The sequence below is a fragment of the Vulpes vulpes genome, chromosome 7, assembly GCF_048418805.1.
Source record: "Vulpes vulpes isolate BD-2025 chromosome 7, VulVul3, whole genome shotgun sequence".
NCBI lineage: Eukaryota > Metazoa > Chordata > Mammalia > Carnivora > Canidae > Vulpes > Vulpes vulpes.
In genome coordinates this window covers 53,564,596-53,581,334 of record NC_132786.1, presented here as the reverse complement: position 1 = coordinate 53,581,334, position 16,739 = coordinate 53,564,596, and the positions used below count along the sequence as shown (strand labels likewise).

Here is a 16,739-nt window from a genome sequence, read left to right as displayed (position 1 = left end):
TTCTTGAATTTTATATTGTGTTTTGTTTTGGGTTTTGGTTTCTGTTTCTTGTTTTTATTTCAAATCAAATCTGTTTGGCTTGATTTTGATATGATCATCATAATCTATTTGGTTATGTCCCAAGTCAAAATGCGTGTAGCTTTGAGTGCATTCATTCTTATTTTAAATGTGTTGCAATCACTTCTTGTTACTGTTTTTCTTTAAGTCTATACACCACAAAAATATCAAGTTGAGCTTCAACTTTGGATCATTGATAAAAGTCATACACTCAGTCTCATTGGGGAAATGTGATTAACACATCCACACACATACACACACACAGTTTCAGGTCTGGGAAATATTTTGGCAGTTCTGACTCCAGGTCCAACTAGCTGATGATTCACTCTGCTAAGCTACTTACTATTTTAAGTCATGGTTATGTGCCCAATGTTCTGTGTAGCCTGTGGTAGACTTGAAGCTATATGCACTTTGCTTTGGGACATAACCAAATGGATTATGATGATCATATCAAAATCGATCCAAATAGGTTTGATTTGAAATTTTTAAAACATACACAAAGAAACAAACAAAAACCCAAAAAGCAAAAGTTTAAAACTGCCTACATTGGGACATCTGTGTAGCACAGTTGATTAAGTATCTGACTCTTGGTTTCAGCTCAGATGGTGATCTCAGGCTCTTGGGATTGAACCCTAGTCCAGGTACACTCAAAACGGAGTCTGCTTATGCCTCTCTCTCCCTCTGTCCCTCCCTACTCCCTACCCCTCTCTAAAATAAATAAATAAATAAATATATTTTTTTAAAAAAAACCTGCCTACTGGGCAGCCCGGGGCTCAGCAGTTTAGCGCTGCCTTTGGCCCATGGCACAGTCCTGGAGACCCAGAATCGAGTCCCGTATTGGGCTTCCTGCATGGGGCCTGCTTCTCCCTCTGCCTGTGTCTCTGTCTCTCTGTGTGTGTGTGTCTCTCATGAGTAAATAAATAAAATCTTAAAAATGAAACAAAAAATAAACCCTGCCTACCTTCTAGGAACTTACTGTCATGCAAAGCGTTCACTCCAACCTTCTTTATTTAAAGACACTGTGCTAGGGGCACCTGAGTGACTCAGTCAGTTAAGCTTCTGAAACTCTTATTTTTGCCTCAGGTCATGAGCTCAGAGTTGTGGGATCTGGCTCTGCATAGGGCTCCCATTCTCAGTGGGTAGTCAGTTTAGGATTTTCTCTCTCTCTGTCTGCTTCTCCTCCTGCTCATGCACTTTCTCTTCCTCTCTCTCTCTCCCTCTCCCTAAATAAATAAAATCTTAAAAATAAATAAAGGTGTTTTGCTTGAATTCCATGAAGTGTAATTAGATTTGCTTACAGTCTGAGAAAGGACCCTTGTTCTTATAAGGTGCCGTATAGCTCACTGGGGACATTGAACTAATCTCTGCTACTTGTGTTGAACAGAATGGTACCAACTTTTAGGTTTAGTTTTTTACAGACAATTTTGGTGATTAAAAAAATATGTGTGTATATATATATATATATATATATATATATATATATATATATATGCTTTGCATGTTTGTCCATGCTTTATGTGTTTGTTCTCACTTAATTCCCATAAGGATCAGAAGGGCAGGGCCAGTTTTATCTCTGTAGTCAGATGATGAGGCAACAGAGTGCTAGAGATGATCTTGCCTACAATTGTAAAGGTGAGAAGTAGCAGAATGATAATTTGAACCCTGAGTCTTATTCTAGAATCCACATAATTCATGTTTGACCATCCTACTTCCTTGGTAAATACTATTTGTCATCAGATAGCATAGGCCATTGGCACCTCGTTTAATTTGATGCTAAACATTCTAAAATTATCTCAGTATAGTATCATTAATAGGTATTGAGCTTTGTGGATGTTTTTTTTTATTAAAAGATTGAGGGGGGATCCCTGGGTGGCGCAGCGGTTTGGCGCCTGCCTTTGGCCCAGGGCGCGATCCTGGAGACCCAGGATCGAATCCCACGTCGGGCTCCCGGTGCATGGAGCCTGCTTCTCCCTCTGCCTGTGTCTCTGCCTCTCTCTCTCTCTCTCTCTCTCTCTCTGTGTGTGTGTGACTGTCATAAATAAATTTAAAAATTAAAAAAAAAATTAAAAAAAAAAAAAAAGATTGAGGGGTTGTTTTTCCTTATAACCTAAAACAAAATTAATACAAGATGGTATTTGTTTTACATTGATTTATATTTCTATATTTTACTCAAATGTGCTACTTATGAGTCCATCAAATTTATTCCCTTATATAAATATTGTGACTGTTTTGATGGCATCAGAGTACAAACCACTATTACATCAGTTTTTTTTAATACTTTAAGAATGTTACTGATATCTCTAAATGACAGATGACTTCATGAGTTGAGAATATACTACAAATCAATGTCCACTGTGCCATTTCTTAGTTTTTTGTTTGTTTTTCTTTTATTTATTTATTTATTTATTTATTTATTTATTTATTTTAAATTTATTTATGATAGTCACACAGAGAGAGAGAGAGAGAGAGAGAGAGAGAGAGAGGCAGAGACAGGCAGAGGGAGAAGCAGGCTCCATGCAGGGAGCCTGATGTGGGACTCGATCCCAGGACTCCAGGATCACGCCCTGGGCCAAAGGCAGGCGCTAAACTGCTGCGTCACCCAGGGATCCCTATTTATTTTTTTATTTTGATTACCAACCTCTACATCTATTTCTTTGGGGAAAAATGACTTTTATATTACTCTGAAATTTATATGCCAAAATCCCATTGTTTCCCATTGCCTGTAGTTTTATTTTGAATTTATTTTGAATAGTCAGTGTTAGATACACACTCTCAAACATTTTTCATATTGCTAAATTCAAATAATTTTTACTTTTTGATCCATAAAGGTAAGAGAAAGGAAATAGTAAAGCATACTACTATGATCACATTAACCTGTTAAAGTTATTCTATTATTTTATAACAATTCATTTTGATTACAATGAATCAGTAAAAGGTTATGCCATTTTCAGGATTTATATTATATAAGTTATTAGAACAAATTTGAAGTGATGAGAAACATTGATTATCTTCAGATGCACTAGAAGATATTAAATGCTTTATTTGATGTATTCTTCAAACTTCAAAACAAGGTAATACATCTCCAGTTAAAGTAATCGAAGTGTAGCAGAACATTTAAAATAAAAGAATGTCCTACATTTTTTTGTTGCCTTTGTTCTTCTTGGCTGGACACTTGCCCATGTGACTTCTCATGGAAATTAGCTGAGAGCAGTGCATTTCTCCAGGTCTACAACCCAATCCTTTAAGATTGGAGATTGCCACTGTCATCTGGCCTCTCTTTTACATAAATAGCAAGATGCTTATTACAAATATCATTTTATCTTGTTTTTGAGACTGTTTATAAATAATATATAATGTGAAATGAATTTATAATTTCAGAATTTTCCTCAAGTACTGATTATTTTCCAGTGTTCACATATAGCTAAAATATATTATCTAAGAATTCATGTTCTATAGAAAAATAATAATAAAAACAATAAAACAGAATAACATCAGTTTTGACCAAATTCTTTTTTTTTCTAAAAATTTTATTTATTTATTCATGACAGAGAGAGACAGAGGGAGAAGCAGACTCCTTGCGGGGAGCCTGATGCATGATTCCACCCCAGGATGGACGCCTGTGTGTGTGTAGGATATATATATCCTACAGAGCAGTAAAATTTTTGCGTGTGAAAAATTTTTAAGAATTCAAAGAAGCCCAGAATGAGATATTAAATGAACTAACTAGTATATCAAAATATTAAGAAAAAATATTAACATTATAAATTATAGTATAAGACACGAAAATAGTAAATTAAGGGCAGAAAAGAAAAAGATGCTGAGAAATGACTCTGGACAAAAAGAACACATAGAACCGTGGATTCTTTACCTTGCTCAGTGGTTAGCTAGGCCTGTCGACTGGTAAGGATGTTATTTGTGGTTTGTTCTTTCAAAGTGCCACCAAACACCCTTATGTAAAACATGATGGTGGTGTTGAGGCTCCTTCCCCCATCTCCTGGAGAGAAGAAGTGGGTTTACCTCTCCTGAGATCCTGAGGCCATGCCCTCCTCAAAGCCTACAGCCAGTTCTTGCAGATGTATTTCACTTTGTTTGCCCTAGAAGTCAGATAAATTGAACTATAGACAAAGTAAGTTTTGTACTCTCCTGTTCTTTTCAAGCCTACGCTAAACCAAGATATCTCAGCTGCAACATTATTGACATTTTGGGCCAAATAATTTTGTGTGTATATACACAGGGAAGAGGAGGGCTTTCCTGTGTTCTGTAGGATGTTTGACAGCATCTCTGACTTCTACCCACTTAATCACAGTAGCATCCCTCAGTTGTGGACACTAAAAAGGTAATCAAACATTGCTGAATGTTCTTTGTAGGGCAAAAGTGCTCCTGATGGAGAATTACTGCCCTAAATAAAGATTGTGCTTATTTCTTCTCTTCTTGTAATAATATGCCTTGGTTTATATTTCAGTATAATTGCTGGGCTTGCCCTGATCCATCCTCAATCTCTCCCTAGCAGTGCTTACACAGATAGGAGAAAAGAATACAAGGTAGTTTCGTTCTTCATTTTGGAACCATCCAGCCCCCAAGGTGATGAGTCCAGTGGCTTTGGTCTCATTAGCATAAAAAGATTTCACAGGAATTTCAAACTGTTACTACAGTGCACATCCATGCACACCCATATACACACACACACAGAGTTATAAACAACCCAGTAGTTAAAAGCAGAAGCTATATAAAAATATAGCTGAACGGGCCCCTGGGTGACTCAGTCAGTTAGGTCATGATCCTGGGGTCCTGGGATCAAGCCTCGCATCGGGCTCCCTATTCAGCGGGGAGTCTGCTTCTCCCTTTCCCTGCCCCTCCCCTGCACTCGTGCTCTCTCTTTATCTCTCTCACTCTCTCTAAATAAATAAATATATGAAACCAAAAGCAATATAGCTGAAAATAACAGGAAGTATATATATTTTGTTTGTTTGTTTATTTTTTACTCGAATTGTATAGAAAAATATTGGTTAAAAACATTAAGACGGTTTGTTCCTTTACCGTATCAACCACACCATTCTTTCTAGCAAACCTTGCCTGTGAAAATGACAATACAAAGAAAACTGTCAGAATATGGAAGATTTTGTTTCCTATAATGGGATATTGTAGAGAAGGAACATTAAGGATTATGTTCCTAATCCATTGCACAACTCCAGTGGTGCAAGATGGGACTGCATAATGTATCCACTTTCATGCCGTCTATTTTAAGCACCCAAGTTTTATGATAAAGAAGTTAATGTGGTTTCCAGTAGTGTCTAACTTACCCTCAGGGAGTAGCTCCTGCTGGGAGACCTTGGCTCATTATGGATTATTTTGTAGCATCAGTCATGCTATGAGATGACAAGGCTTTATAAGACAAATATTATGGATCAATCTTCAGAGGCCAGCACGACATGCAGCCAAAAATCCTCATTGGCAGAACAAAACTGAAAGCTCTTAATGAATTCTGTTACCGTGGCAGCATACTGTCAAATTATGCACTAATAGCAAAAGAGCTAGAAAACCATACCAAGAAACCAGCATGTCTTTTGGCAAGCTGGAGACCAGGGTCTGGTGCTGAGCTTCCAAACATTCTAAAGCAGAGAATTAACTTCAGAGTAAGCCAAAATCCTTGTGCAAACTCTCCAGGCTTTCAGGTGTGAATCCCAGAGCAGCTACTTGAACATGAGGTTTATTTATTTTTTTTTCTTTTCTTGTTGCTTCTTTGTATATTTTAAATTTTTTTTAAAGATTTTTTTCCCAAATGTAATTAGATGTTAGTTGGTTTAACAATAAAGCTACCAAAGGGGAGATGAGACTACATTTTAGGGAACAGAGTTCTATTTTATAAGTCAATTCCTATGCTGTATCAGCATCTGTAATTTAAGACATGGCAGGATTTTAAGGCAATTAGCATAATATAAAGGTGACCAGATGTCTTTCATTGCTCAGGAATGAGCCTGCATTTTATATTTTTGTCTTTGGATGATAACCACATTGAAATCTTTCTCAAATTGAATCAGGTAGATCATGTTGTAAATCACCTGAAATATCAGGAAGTCAGAGATTTAAATGATATGTATATAAAGCATCTGGGAGAAGAATGATGTACAAGTTATCTGTAAAGATTCATTTATCTGTAGTATTTCTTTTCTCTGTTTCAGGGCTGTTATTTCCCAGTTTCCTAAAACTTTGGCACTCACATTGCGAACTTACCCAAAACACTGTTTCCTTTGTTCTTACTCAAATTCTGTGCACTGATTCTGATCTTGCATTAATTTCCCTTTTCTTTCCCAGAAAATACAGCTTTCCAGGTCTCTTCTCCCATTGTCTTTGTTTGGTTTGGTTTCTTGAAATGAAAGGAAAGAATATGGTGATGGAGATGTTGATTTCAGACTTGCTCCCTGAAAACCTAGAGGTTTAACAGAGGTGGCTTCTGAGCCTGTAGGTGGAGAGAGAACACAGGGAGCAGAGGGGCTCTAGGCTTACATTCCAACTTCCATGGCAGCAGTTGTTTTTTGTTTTTTGTTTTTTTTTCAAGATTTTATTTATTTATTCATGAGACACAGAGAGAGAGGCAGAGACACAGGCAGAGGGAGAAGCAGGCTCCTCACAGGGAGCCTGATAAGGGACTTGATCCCAGGACTCCAGGATCATGAAAAACAGAAGTGTGGGGAGGTTGAAAGAATTCACTGTGGATGTTTTATTCCTGGATTAATCTTCCTTCAACCACCTTGAAATGGAGCTCACCATGAAAATGGAGCTCAACACGTGGGTTGAACTCATGACCCTGAGACCAAGACTTGGGGTGAGATCAAGAATCCAGTGCTTAACCGACTGAGCCATTCAGGAGCTCCCACCCCTCCGACCCCTCTACCCCTATTTCCTTCAACCACCTTCAGTGCAATGTCAACAGAATAATCTGGAACTATTCATTTCCTCCCATTTTATAGTAGTTCCTCTCCCCCAAAAAATCTAGTATGAGGGACGCCTGGGTGGCTTAGTGGTTGAGCATCTGCCATCGGCTCAGATTGTGATCCCAGGGTCCCAGGATTGAGTCCCACAACTGGCTCCCTGCGTGGAGCCTGCTTCTCCCTCTTCCTATGTCTCTGCCTCTCTGCCTGTCTCTCTCTCTCTCTCTCTCTCTCTCTGTCTCTCATGAATAAGTAAAATCTTAAAAAAAAAAAAATCTAGCATGATTTCACACCTTCTGCCATCTGAACAGGAGCCAAGCATCTAGTGGTTCTAGAGTATTTCCATTGAGTGGGACCATAAGATAATATGAAAGGGAAAAGATGTCACTAGGTACGGAGACAAGCAAATTAACAACTATCTCCAATGATGTTTCTATTGTTGTCCCAAAGAAAGATTATATATCTCAACAGTTTCTATGGCTAGAAAATCATTTTCATAGGAAAAAAATGTTACTTTTTAGTCATTAATATATTTTCACTCAATATAAATTTATTTTCACATACAATAAAATTTATAATTTGTATCATAATAAGATGTAAAACTAATTTTAAAGTTAAAAAATAAATTTATACCAAAGCACTTTAGAGATTTTTCCTACATTAATGAAAACAGAGTTTGGAATTTATAGGACATGATGTCAAAATGCTAACACTTCCTTGCATAATATGAAAGAGCAGGAAGTCTTAGATTGCTACTTTCATTTAAGTCCTTGAAATTTACCCTTAATTAACTGCTGTTAAACAGCTTTTTCAATGATGTTGGATAGTAAATAGTTTATTATTTATCTCATTTTTTTTTCTTGAGGAAACAACTCTTATTGGTATAAGTTTTCCCCTATATAAAGGAAAATTATTTCTTAAATTTACAATAGAAAATTTAATACATTTTCTTTTAAAAATACTGTTTTCTCTAAATCCAAGCAATATGAGTTTGTTTTTTTAATCTTAGCATAGTAAAGAACTATGTAAAGAGGTATTTTAGGTTACATTATGTCAGCAGATTTTGGTTACTTGGGAAAAAAATATTAAAATAGCATGTTTCTAATTTTTTTTATTAAATTTTACCTCCTTTGTATAAAGCAGGAAATACTTTGGCAAGCTACAGCTTTTAAAATGAACATTGAGTGTTTTACTAGAAAAAAAAAGACTTTGAAAGTTTCCTTGTGCTTTTAACAGTGGCTGGAAAAGGAAAAGAAATTAAATAGATAAATGGCTAGAGTAGAAATGCACAGTTACAATGGAATAATACTTAAGTCCAAGTCAAGTTTAAGTATAGAGTATATTTTAAAATATCTTCAGAGGAAGAAAAATGTTATCTTTTTTAGGATTAGAAATTTGCTTTTTAAACATGTATTTTCAGATGATTTTACTTGTGATTATGTATGTCTGATTCAAACCATGTTATGTTTCTTTCTGTATTTGGCAACAGTCAACCATGAAAATTAAAATTAGCATTTAAGAAATAATTCAAGGAAAAGATTCTTCCAATAATATTTGCCCCAGTGAGCTGGGTAATTCTTGTAAATTGGTCTTTTGGCCTGAGTGCTTTAGATAATTACTTAAATTCTCTATTTCAGGTTGAATATTCAGATAGTACTCAATATCAGGCATATGATAAAAATGATTTATTTTTTCTTCAGGAACTTGATGAAAGATTGAGTGAAACAATATACTTCACTATACCTACCTGCGTATTGACATTTTATATTCTTAGATTGTTCAGAAGCAGTGTCTCTTTAATTTGATTAGATCTTTTTACCTATTGTCATTTTCCAATTTGATGGATTATCAAAGATTTGTTCAATCAAAGAGAATTCTGGACAAATGGTGAAACATTAGTTTCTATCCGTATGTAACTCAAACTATTCTTTATTCTGTCCATGCAAACCAGTGATTAGATTACCTGTAAACATTACTGGGGTAGGGGAAATGAATGCATTATTTACTCCAGCTAGGGTGTTTTTGGTTTTGTGTAATTGAAATTTTCTTTTCCTTTTTCAGTAGTATTTTTAATTTATGTTGTGCATTGAGAAATAATTTTCCCTTGCCTTTTGTAGTTTTTAATTCATGAAAATAAACTTAAACCAGGAGATTATAGTTATAATATTTCTTATTTATTAATGTAAAAATCCTATTAACTATTGCGATTTAGACTTTATTATATTTTAAATTAACATATTCCTGTTTTGTGACTTTTTAACAGGGAATAACTCCAAGCTCTCCTGGTGGATATAGATTTTTGCTGCAAGGAAATAACAGTAAGTGCATATGTGTGTGCAATAACTTTTTAAAACTACAACATCTTAATATTTGGAATTTGATTATACTTAAATGCATGCAAAAAGTTAATATTATTATTTAAATTTAGGCTCCCAATTTATACTTTTGATAAGATATACTCACTCTAGTAGTATTTGCCATAGAATTTTAAGATTATTGGCAGATCATTTGAATAATGGAGGAATATAGATCCATGGCCAAGTCTTTACATTTTGTCCAACATGTTTGTTCTGTTGTGCTATATAAAACTTTTTTATGCTTTTATGATATTTCTTATCTCTTCGATTAGCTGTTTTACAGACAGTCTGCTTTCTATGGGCAATTATTTGAATATTGGTTTTCAAATTTTGGATGGTGGGATATTCATTTTGCATTAATAACAGCTTCCGGAGCAAACTCAAATTCATCTTTTGCAGTGTTGCATTTTAAATAGTTTTCATACAAATACAAGTCACTAAGTCTTACATTAATCTCACAGAAGGTGGGAAGGGGCATCTTTCTCCCAAATGAAGTTAATAGTAAAGTGGAAAGGAGCAACTTCTCAGCTATTCCACAGTGCATTTTCATAATGGTTTAAATCTGTGTTTATTTCAGATGTGAACATAAGTAACTTTTGTTTTACCTGCCATCCTGGCTTATCATGTGCCTTTCTTTACATTAATGTAATTACCTGGGAATTATCTCTATTCCAAATTGAATAGGGAAATATCAGCATGCTGCAGGCTCTGTGCTCATCCAGGAATTAAAGTAATTTAAGATACGAGGTTTTAAATGGAAACTCTCTTTGTAAGGAGAAGACGTAATTCACTGCCAGAGGTATCTTCTCACGGAGGCCTCTGGAGAGAGACAAAAATGCTCTCCAAAACCTAAATTCTTGATTTTCTAAATAGTTCTGATGCTGTTATCTTATCTACTCAGACAGATTTCTAGTTTGTTGTGTGGTCTGGGCTGTGACCTGGCTTTTGATCCTTTGGATACCAGTCCCTGGGTATCTTCCTCACTCAAAAGTTGAGCTGCTTGGTGTCAGTCCTATCTGGTGATCTTCAACTGACTAAGCCTCCTCAGGCAATTACAGTGTCTTCCTCAAATATGATGAATTAAATATATATATATAATATATATATAAATATATATATATTATAGACTAGGGAATGGTTATACCTATAAAATTGCTGCAAGGCTCATTCAGGAACTTGTTGTATTATAAAAGAAATTATTTTCTGTTTGGGGGATTCCAACTTCACCTGTTTGTGACAAAAGTTGTAGATACAGGCTTCAGAGAATGAGTTGCATGGATGTTTAAGAAGTGTTAACAGTACTAGTTTTGTGATAGCTTAAATGTGATGTAAAGTGACTGTTGAAATGACTCAAACTATTGCTTTTTCTTACTGTGGAAAATAAAGAGGAGAAAGGGCAGAGAAGATATCTTGATACATGATACGTGTGAGCAGGTCCACTTCCTTATAACCAAATGACAATCATTGATTGTAGAATCACATATTTATTATGCGATAACTCAGTTGGTTTGAACTCTCTTTTTCTTAAATGTTCTAGTATTTTTCAATCTTCAAGTCATGTTTATATACTTTCTAGGAATAATAAAATATAAATACGAGTGAGTATAAATAAAATATATATATTTATACAAGTGCATATACATTTATGTAGGTATATATGTGTACATACACACATCAGCAAAATTATATTTTCTTAGGGTCCCTAAATGGGAAGCTTTGAATACTCAGACAGAATTTTATTTACCTTTGGATTATTCTAAATGAGTTTGTCTCTAAATCTTCAATCTCTGTCTGTTCTTATTTTGTCCTTTATTCATGCATTGAAGAACTCTTGGGTGGCTGGATGTGTGGTCTCAGATACTGATGGTTTAGGGTGGAAAATTAACTTCCTGTCTACTAGTTGCCTGTAGGCTCCTGGAGAAAATATGAACATTTAACAAATTTAATTCATTGTGGTGAGAATTGCAATAGAAATCAGGATACAGTGGTTGGGAAGTAAGAGGTAAGTGACAAGGCCATCCTGGAGATCTAAAGCCTTGTTTTCTGTAGGAGGTATTTCTAGAACCATAGTATCTGTGTGCAACAGATGGGGGGGGGGCGGTGGTAGTGGTGGTGTTGCTGTGTGTGTGTGTGTGTGTGTGTGTGTGTATGTTCTGGAGTGTGGAGTTTGGGCACGGAGTATGGGGTGAAAATGAAGATGAGGATGAGAAGAATATAGGAATCATTCCAGGCTCTATGGGAATGGAAAGCTGTATGCCCAGTAGAGTGTAAGATCAAGCAGACAGGAGAGCGTTGCATGCTCAGGGAGCACAGAATAAAAGTTGCCAAGTGGCAGGAAATTGAGAGATTTTAGAGCATAAAATTACATCCACAACTCTACTGAGAAGTTTGCATTTCATCAGACTGTCCCCCAGGAAACAAAAGGGAACAAACAAAATCCTACTGGATTTTACAACAGTATGGGGCATTGGAGGTGTCTTTGGGAAATATCAATACAGTGGCAATTTTGAAGAAGGATTAGGAGGGATGGAGAAGGAACAGCAGAAATGGAGATAGGAAAAAATGGGTTAGGAAATTATATTAGTCGTTACAAGAATTAAGTGATGGCCGACTTATCAAAGGAGGTAGCTTTATGGGTCGAACAGGAGCCTGAAAAACTCTACCTCTGAACAGTGCAGACAAGACTGTTTATCTGAGGTTTTATCTGTCCTGTTTGAAGCAGGAAATCTATGGGATGATTATTGACTGAAAGACGCATGGGTGGGTTTAGCTAATGCTAAAATAAACAGCTGCAGAAACACAAAGATGTCATGAGATTTAGGGTTCTGGAGTCTTCTCTGGTCCTAGGAGGCACTAGGTATGATTATGGAGCCCAGTTCAGGACCCAGACAGAACCCATTGGCTATGACCGTGTTTTCTCTCTTTTGTATACTGTCCAACACAGTAGCCACTGGCCTCATAGGACTGTTATCATTAAAATCAATTAAAATGAAATGAAATTACCAATTTCCTTCCCCGTGGCATGTACCACAATTCAAGTGCTCAAATACCAAATGTGGTGAGCAGCTATGCTATTGGACAGCACGTAGGTTGCCAAAAGTCATATCTGACAAAGCCATTCTAGATTTTCAAAGGACTCCTGAAAGAATGCTATTTTGAATCACAAAAGCAAATACGTAACTAAAAGCATTTTAACGTTTATACCCTTCTAAAACTTTTAGAAATAGAGAGACTTAATTATATCCTTCATCCGTAATCAGTTAGTCTGGTGAATAACATCTGAATTTTAATAGAATGAGAAAATTTTAAATCTTCAAGTTTATATTTGATGGATTTTTCTTTTCCAGCACAGAGAGCATAACTAAAAGCTACCCTGGCATCTTACAGAACTGACAAAAAGATTATGGTAATATATCACAGGGACCACTGTAGAGCAAGACAGTTTTCTCAAAATATCTTATTTTCTTAATGTTTTTTCAGCATCTCAATTTCCATCTTTAAATTCATTAATAAAACTTATTGATGTCAGTTCTCACTAAAAGATGATACCATCTGGGAAAACAATCTTATTAGATTGTAATTTCCAGGGCTCCATATGTAAACTACAGTTCACCACCTCTGACCTCTTCAAGTGTATAAGATAGAAAAATCTAAAATATCAGTTTTTAATAATAGTGTTCCTAAATGATGGAATATTTCATTTCTGAGGGAAATACACCCTGATTGCACAGGGGAAAGCCAATTTGCTCTCTAATTACACACAACCTGAGTTCATTACATGTGGTCTGTAGGTTAAAGGATGTTTCACACCTGGAAGAATGTTGATTATAAACAGATTACTTGATCTTCCTTTACCGTTATTTGCAGATGAGATATTCTACTTGGGGGAGAAAAAAAAAATCAGTTGGAAACAGTGTAGGAAGGAAGCTGTGAAGATCGGAGTTAATTTGTAGCTATAGCCCTGGCCTGGTTTTCAGAGAGCCCTCCCCGTCATATTACTTACTGATTTACTGGCTATTTGTATTTGCATTTGGTTACTTGTCTCACACTTCAAACACACACACACACACACACACACACACACACACACACACACACACTCACAGTCACACAAAACAAGCCTGTATTTCATCCTCTCTCCCAGAAGAGAAGTTTATCAGTGTTTTTATCTGTTCAACTTCGACATTGTAAAATGAATCTCCATTCCCCTCTGTCAGAAATAGTTTCATGATTGGTCTCCTTGACTATGTACCTTCCTTCTTCCTCGCAGATTCATGTAGGGCATTGTTTTCATCATACCCCCTTTTATTCCCTCACAATCCTTTACAGGGTACACTGATCCCACAGAGTAAAATCTGGCCTTTAGCTTTGCCTTCAAAACTCTTCCAATATGTCCCTGTCTGCAATAGGGACTCTTAAATTAAGTGACTGACTATCAGCTATGTTGCTGATGTTCTGGCTCCCCTCCAGCTGGTAAGGGCATTTGTTCCTCCCTCTGCCTACCCTCAGCTCCTGTTTTCTCTACCCTGAACTCTTCCACATTCAAGTTACTTTCTCCAGATAGCCTTGATCTCTCAGGGTCCGAATTCCACCCGATATTTCTCACTTTTCCTGGAGTTTATTAGTTTGGTTCATCCGCATGCTCCCTGGTGACCACTCTCAAAATGAAATGAAATTAATAATGCCTACTTAAGTCTATTAGTCATGTCCGCCTAGCTTGCTTGAGGACAGTTGTCACATAATAAACTTACAAGATCGTATTGGCAAGGGTACACTCTTAAGTTTCTGTTGATTGAGAATTCAAAGAACAAGCACCTTGACCTGTGCATCTTGATCAACTCACTGACCCATGCTGACCTTAGCTGCAATACAGATAGAATTCACAAAATACCATTGTCCTCATTTTGCTTTACAATGCTGGGGCATAGGATTTTCTTCTCAGAATTTCTAAAGAGTTATAACTCCATAAATATTGCTACCCTGTGTGTCTAAAGATCAAGCCCATTTCTAAGATAACATTAATGTGTTCATGTAGTTACCTTTATTTATTTTTTTTATGTAGTTACCTTTAAAGAAAACATGAATTTTTAACTTATCTGCCCATAAAATATTAAGTTCTCTGAAGTAACTACTATGGTCATTTCTGTCTTCATTTATAATAAACATTTCATTCAATGGAAATGAAAGGCAACATATTTTTTTAATAATTGTATTTATTAAGATATACAGATATCACAAGGGATCAGCTTTTATGTTTAAAAAGAACTTAAGAAACATGAGAGTATCTTCTTTAGCTACATCTGTAGAAGAAATACAAGTGTTTAACATACCTAATGACCACTTCAGTGTCTCCTGAAAGTACACCTAGCAGGTATAATCAATTATCCAGCTTTCTCATACAAATAACTTACCTCATGCAATTTCATCTTCCATTGTCACTTCATGTATAAATGATCCTCATGGAATGAAACCAAGGATAGCCCGATTGTGATGGAAGAATGAGAAAGACATATTTGGAGTGATAGGAGACTTCATGCAGGGGATAAAATGAGGATGAAGAATGTTTCCTATTAGCTATTGGAAAGCCTGAGGGATTTCCCAGGTATGAAGAGGGAGAATGGCAAAGATAGATTTTGACTACATGCAGTTACCTGAAATTTGACCCAGGATATGAATTTAGAAAAAAAAAAAAAAGCTACTGTAATATGATTATGCAAAGTCGTGTTGCCTGTGTTTGCCAACCTTACGTGGAGCATATTAAGCAACTGTGATCATTTCTAAAAATGACAACTTTAGGTGTGGAAATTAATTAGAATCAGGGTTTGTGAGAATTATGCAAATTCGATTTATGGCCATGAATTTGAAGTTCAACTTTATATTGAAACCAATTTTATTTCCCCCTGAATGAACTGCTGAGTAAATGGCTCATTTGAAACTGTATTTGGTTTTTGTTTGTTTGTTTGTTTTTGTTTTGTTTCATGGTTTTTTTTTAATTTTTTTAAATTTCATTATTATTATTATTATTATTCAAAAGAACATAATATAAATGCTTTAACTGTTTGAATAAGGGGATTTTATACGATTAGTCACTTAGCAGAGTATAGCCTTGTAGGTCTTGGCAGCAGACAGAATTATTGGTTAGAATGAGCCCCCTGAGGTGGGCTGAACTAGAAGAGTAGTCAAATGGAATTTGGACTATTCTGGAGCTTGGTCATTGGGTCAAAAAAAGGAAATTCTAAATAGGGAAGCATGAGGAAAGAAGGACCCTGCTGATAATGAATGGAACCCAAAGTAGGTGAGGCAGCTGCTCAGAGACTGGGGGGTTCGAGGAGTAGCCTGAAGTCAAGAAGCTTGGCCGTGTCTTCAGACTGTGTGCTTGGTGGCGTTCTCAGTTTCCAGAAGTGGTGTTCACTGCCCATGCAGGCACATGGATCTGATTTTAACTGACAGCATCAATCAGCCTTATCCCATCACTACTTAGGAGATTTTATCTCTGAATCAATACCATCTGTGTCAAGAGGGAAAAAAAACAAAACCAAAAACATCACCACAAAACCAAAAAGATACGTTTATACATATTCATTCCTTCCAATTAAAACAAGCAAAGCAGTACAAAAAGATGAAGAGATTATTCAAGACAATCAGCTGGATCTCATAATTTTGTGTAATTTCCTTATCTCCACTCTCCAAACACTATGAATTGTCTGTTGGTATAAAACAATTGCTTCACATGTATTTATAAGAAATAATTCAATAAAATTGAATTCAGTATTTATTTGTAGGTGCTGGTTAAGAATAGAGGATTGGAGTCAGACATACTTGGTTTTAAATCTTGCCTGTATTAATTTCTAAAATTATTCTTGGTAAAGTTAAATAAACACTTTGATCCTTATATCACTTTCTTATTCTTATTAATAATAATTATCATTTTTACTGAAGTATGGTTGGCATACACTACTATATTACTTTCAGGTGTACAACATAGTAATTCTATAATTATACACATTATGCAGTGTCCCCCACAGTAAGTGTAGTCAGCATCTGCCACTATACAAATTTATTACAATATCATTAACTATATTCTCTATGTGCTACTTTTCACCTCTTTGACTCATTTATTTTTGTAACTGGGAGCTTGTACCTCTTAATCCCTTTCACCTATTTTGCCCATCCCTCACCCCCTAACCTCAGGCAACCATTACTTTGTTCTCTGTATTTATGAGTCTATTTCTTTTTGTTTTGTTTAGATTCCATATATAAATGAAATCATATGGTATTTGTCTTTCTCTGACATATGTTTCTTAGTTTCTTAATATCCTTTCGATCCATCCATGTTGTCAGAAGTGGCAAGATTTATTTTATGCCTGAATACTATTCCATTGTGTATCTATACCAT

The 16,739-nt window shown here is 35.7% G+C and overlaps 1 protein-coding gene across 2 annotated transcripts in view; it reads left to right on the top strand.

The window, feature by feature from the left end:
• Positions 1–16,739, top strand: part of TENM3 (teneurin transmembrane protein 3) — a 2,512,213-nt gene that overhangs the window by 724,926 nt on the left and 1,770,548 nt on the right. For both annotated transcript variants that reach the window (XM_072763857.1, XM_072763858.1), the window contains one exon: positions 9,250–9,304. The gene's annotated coding sequence lies outside the window, so the exon portion shown is untranslated. The remainder of the gene's footprint in view (positions 1–9,249; positions 9,305–16,739) is intronic.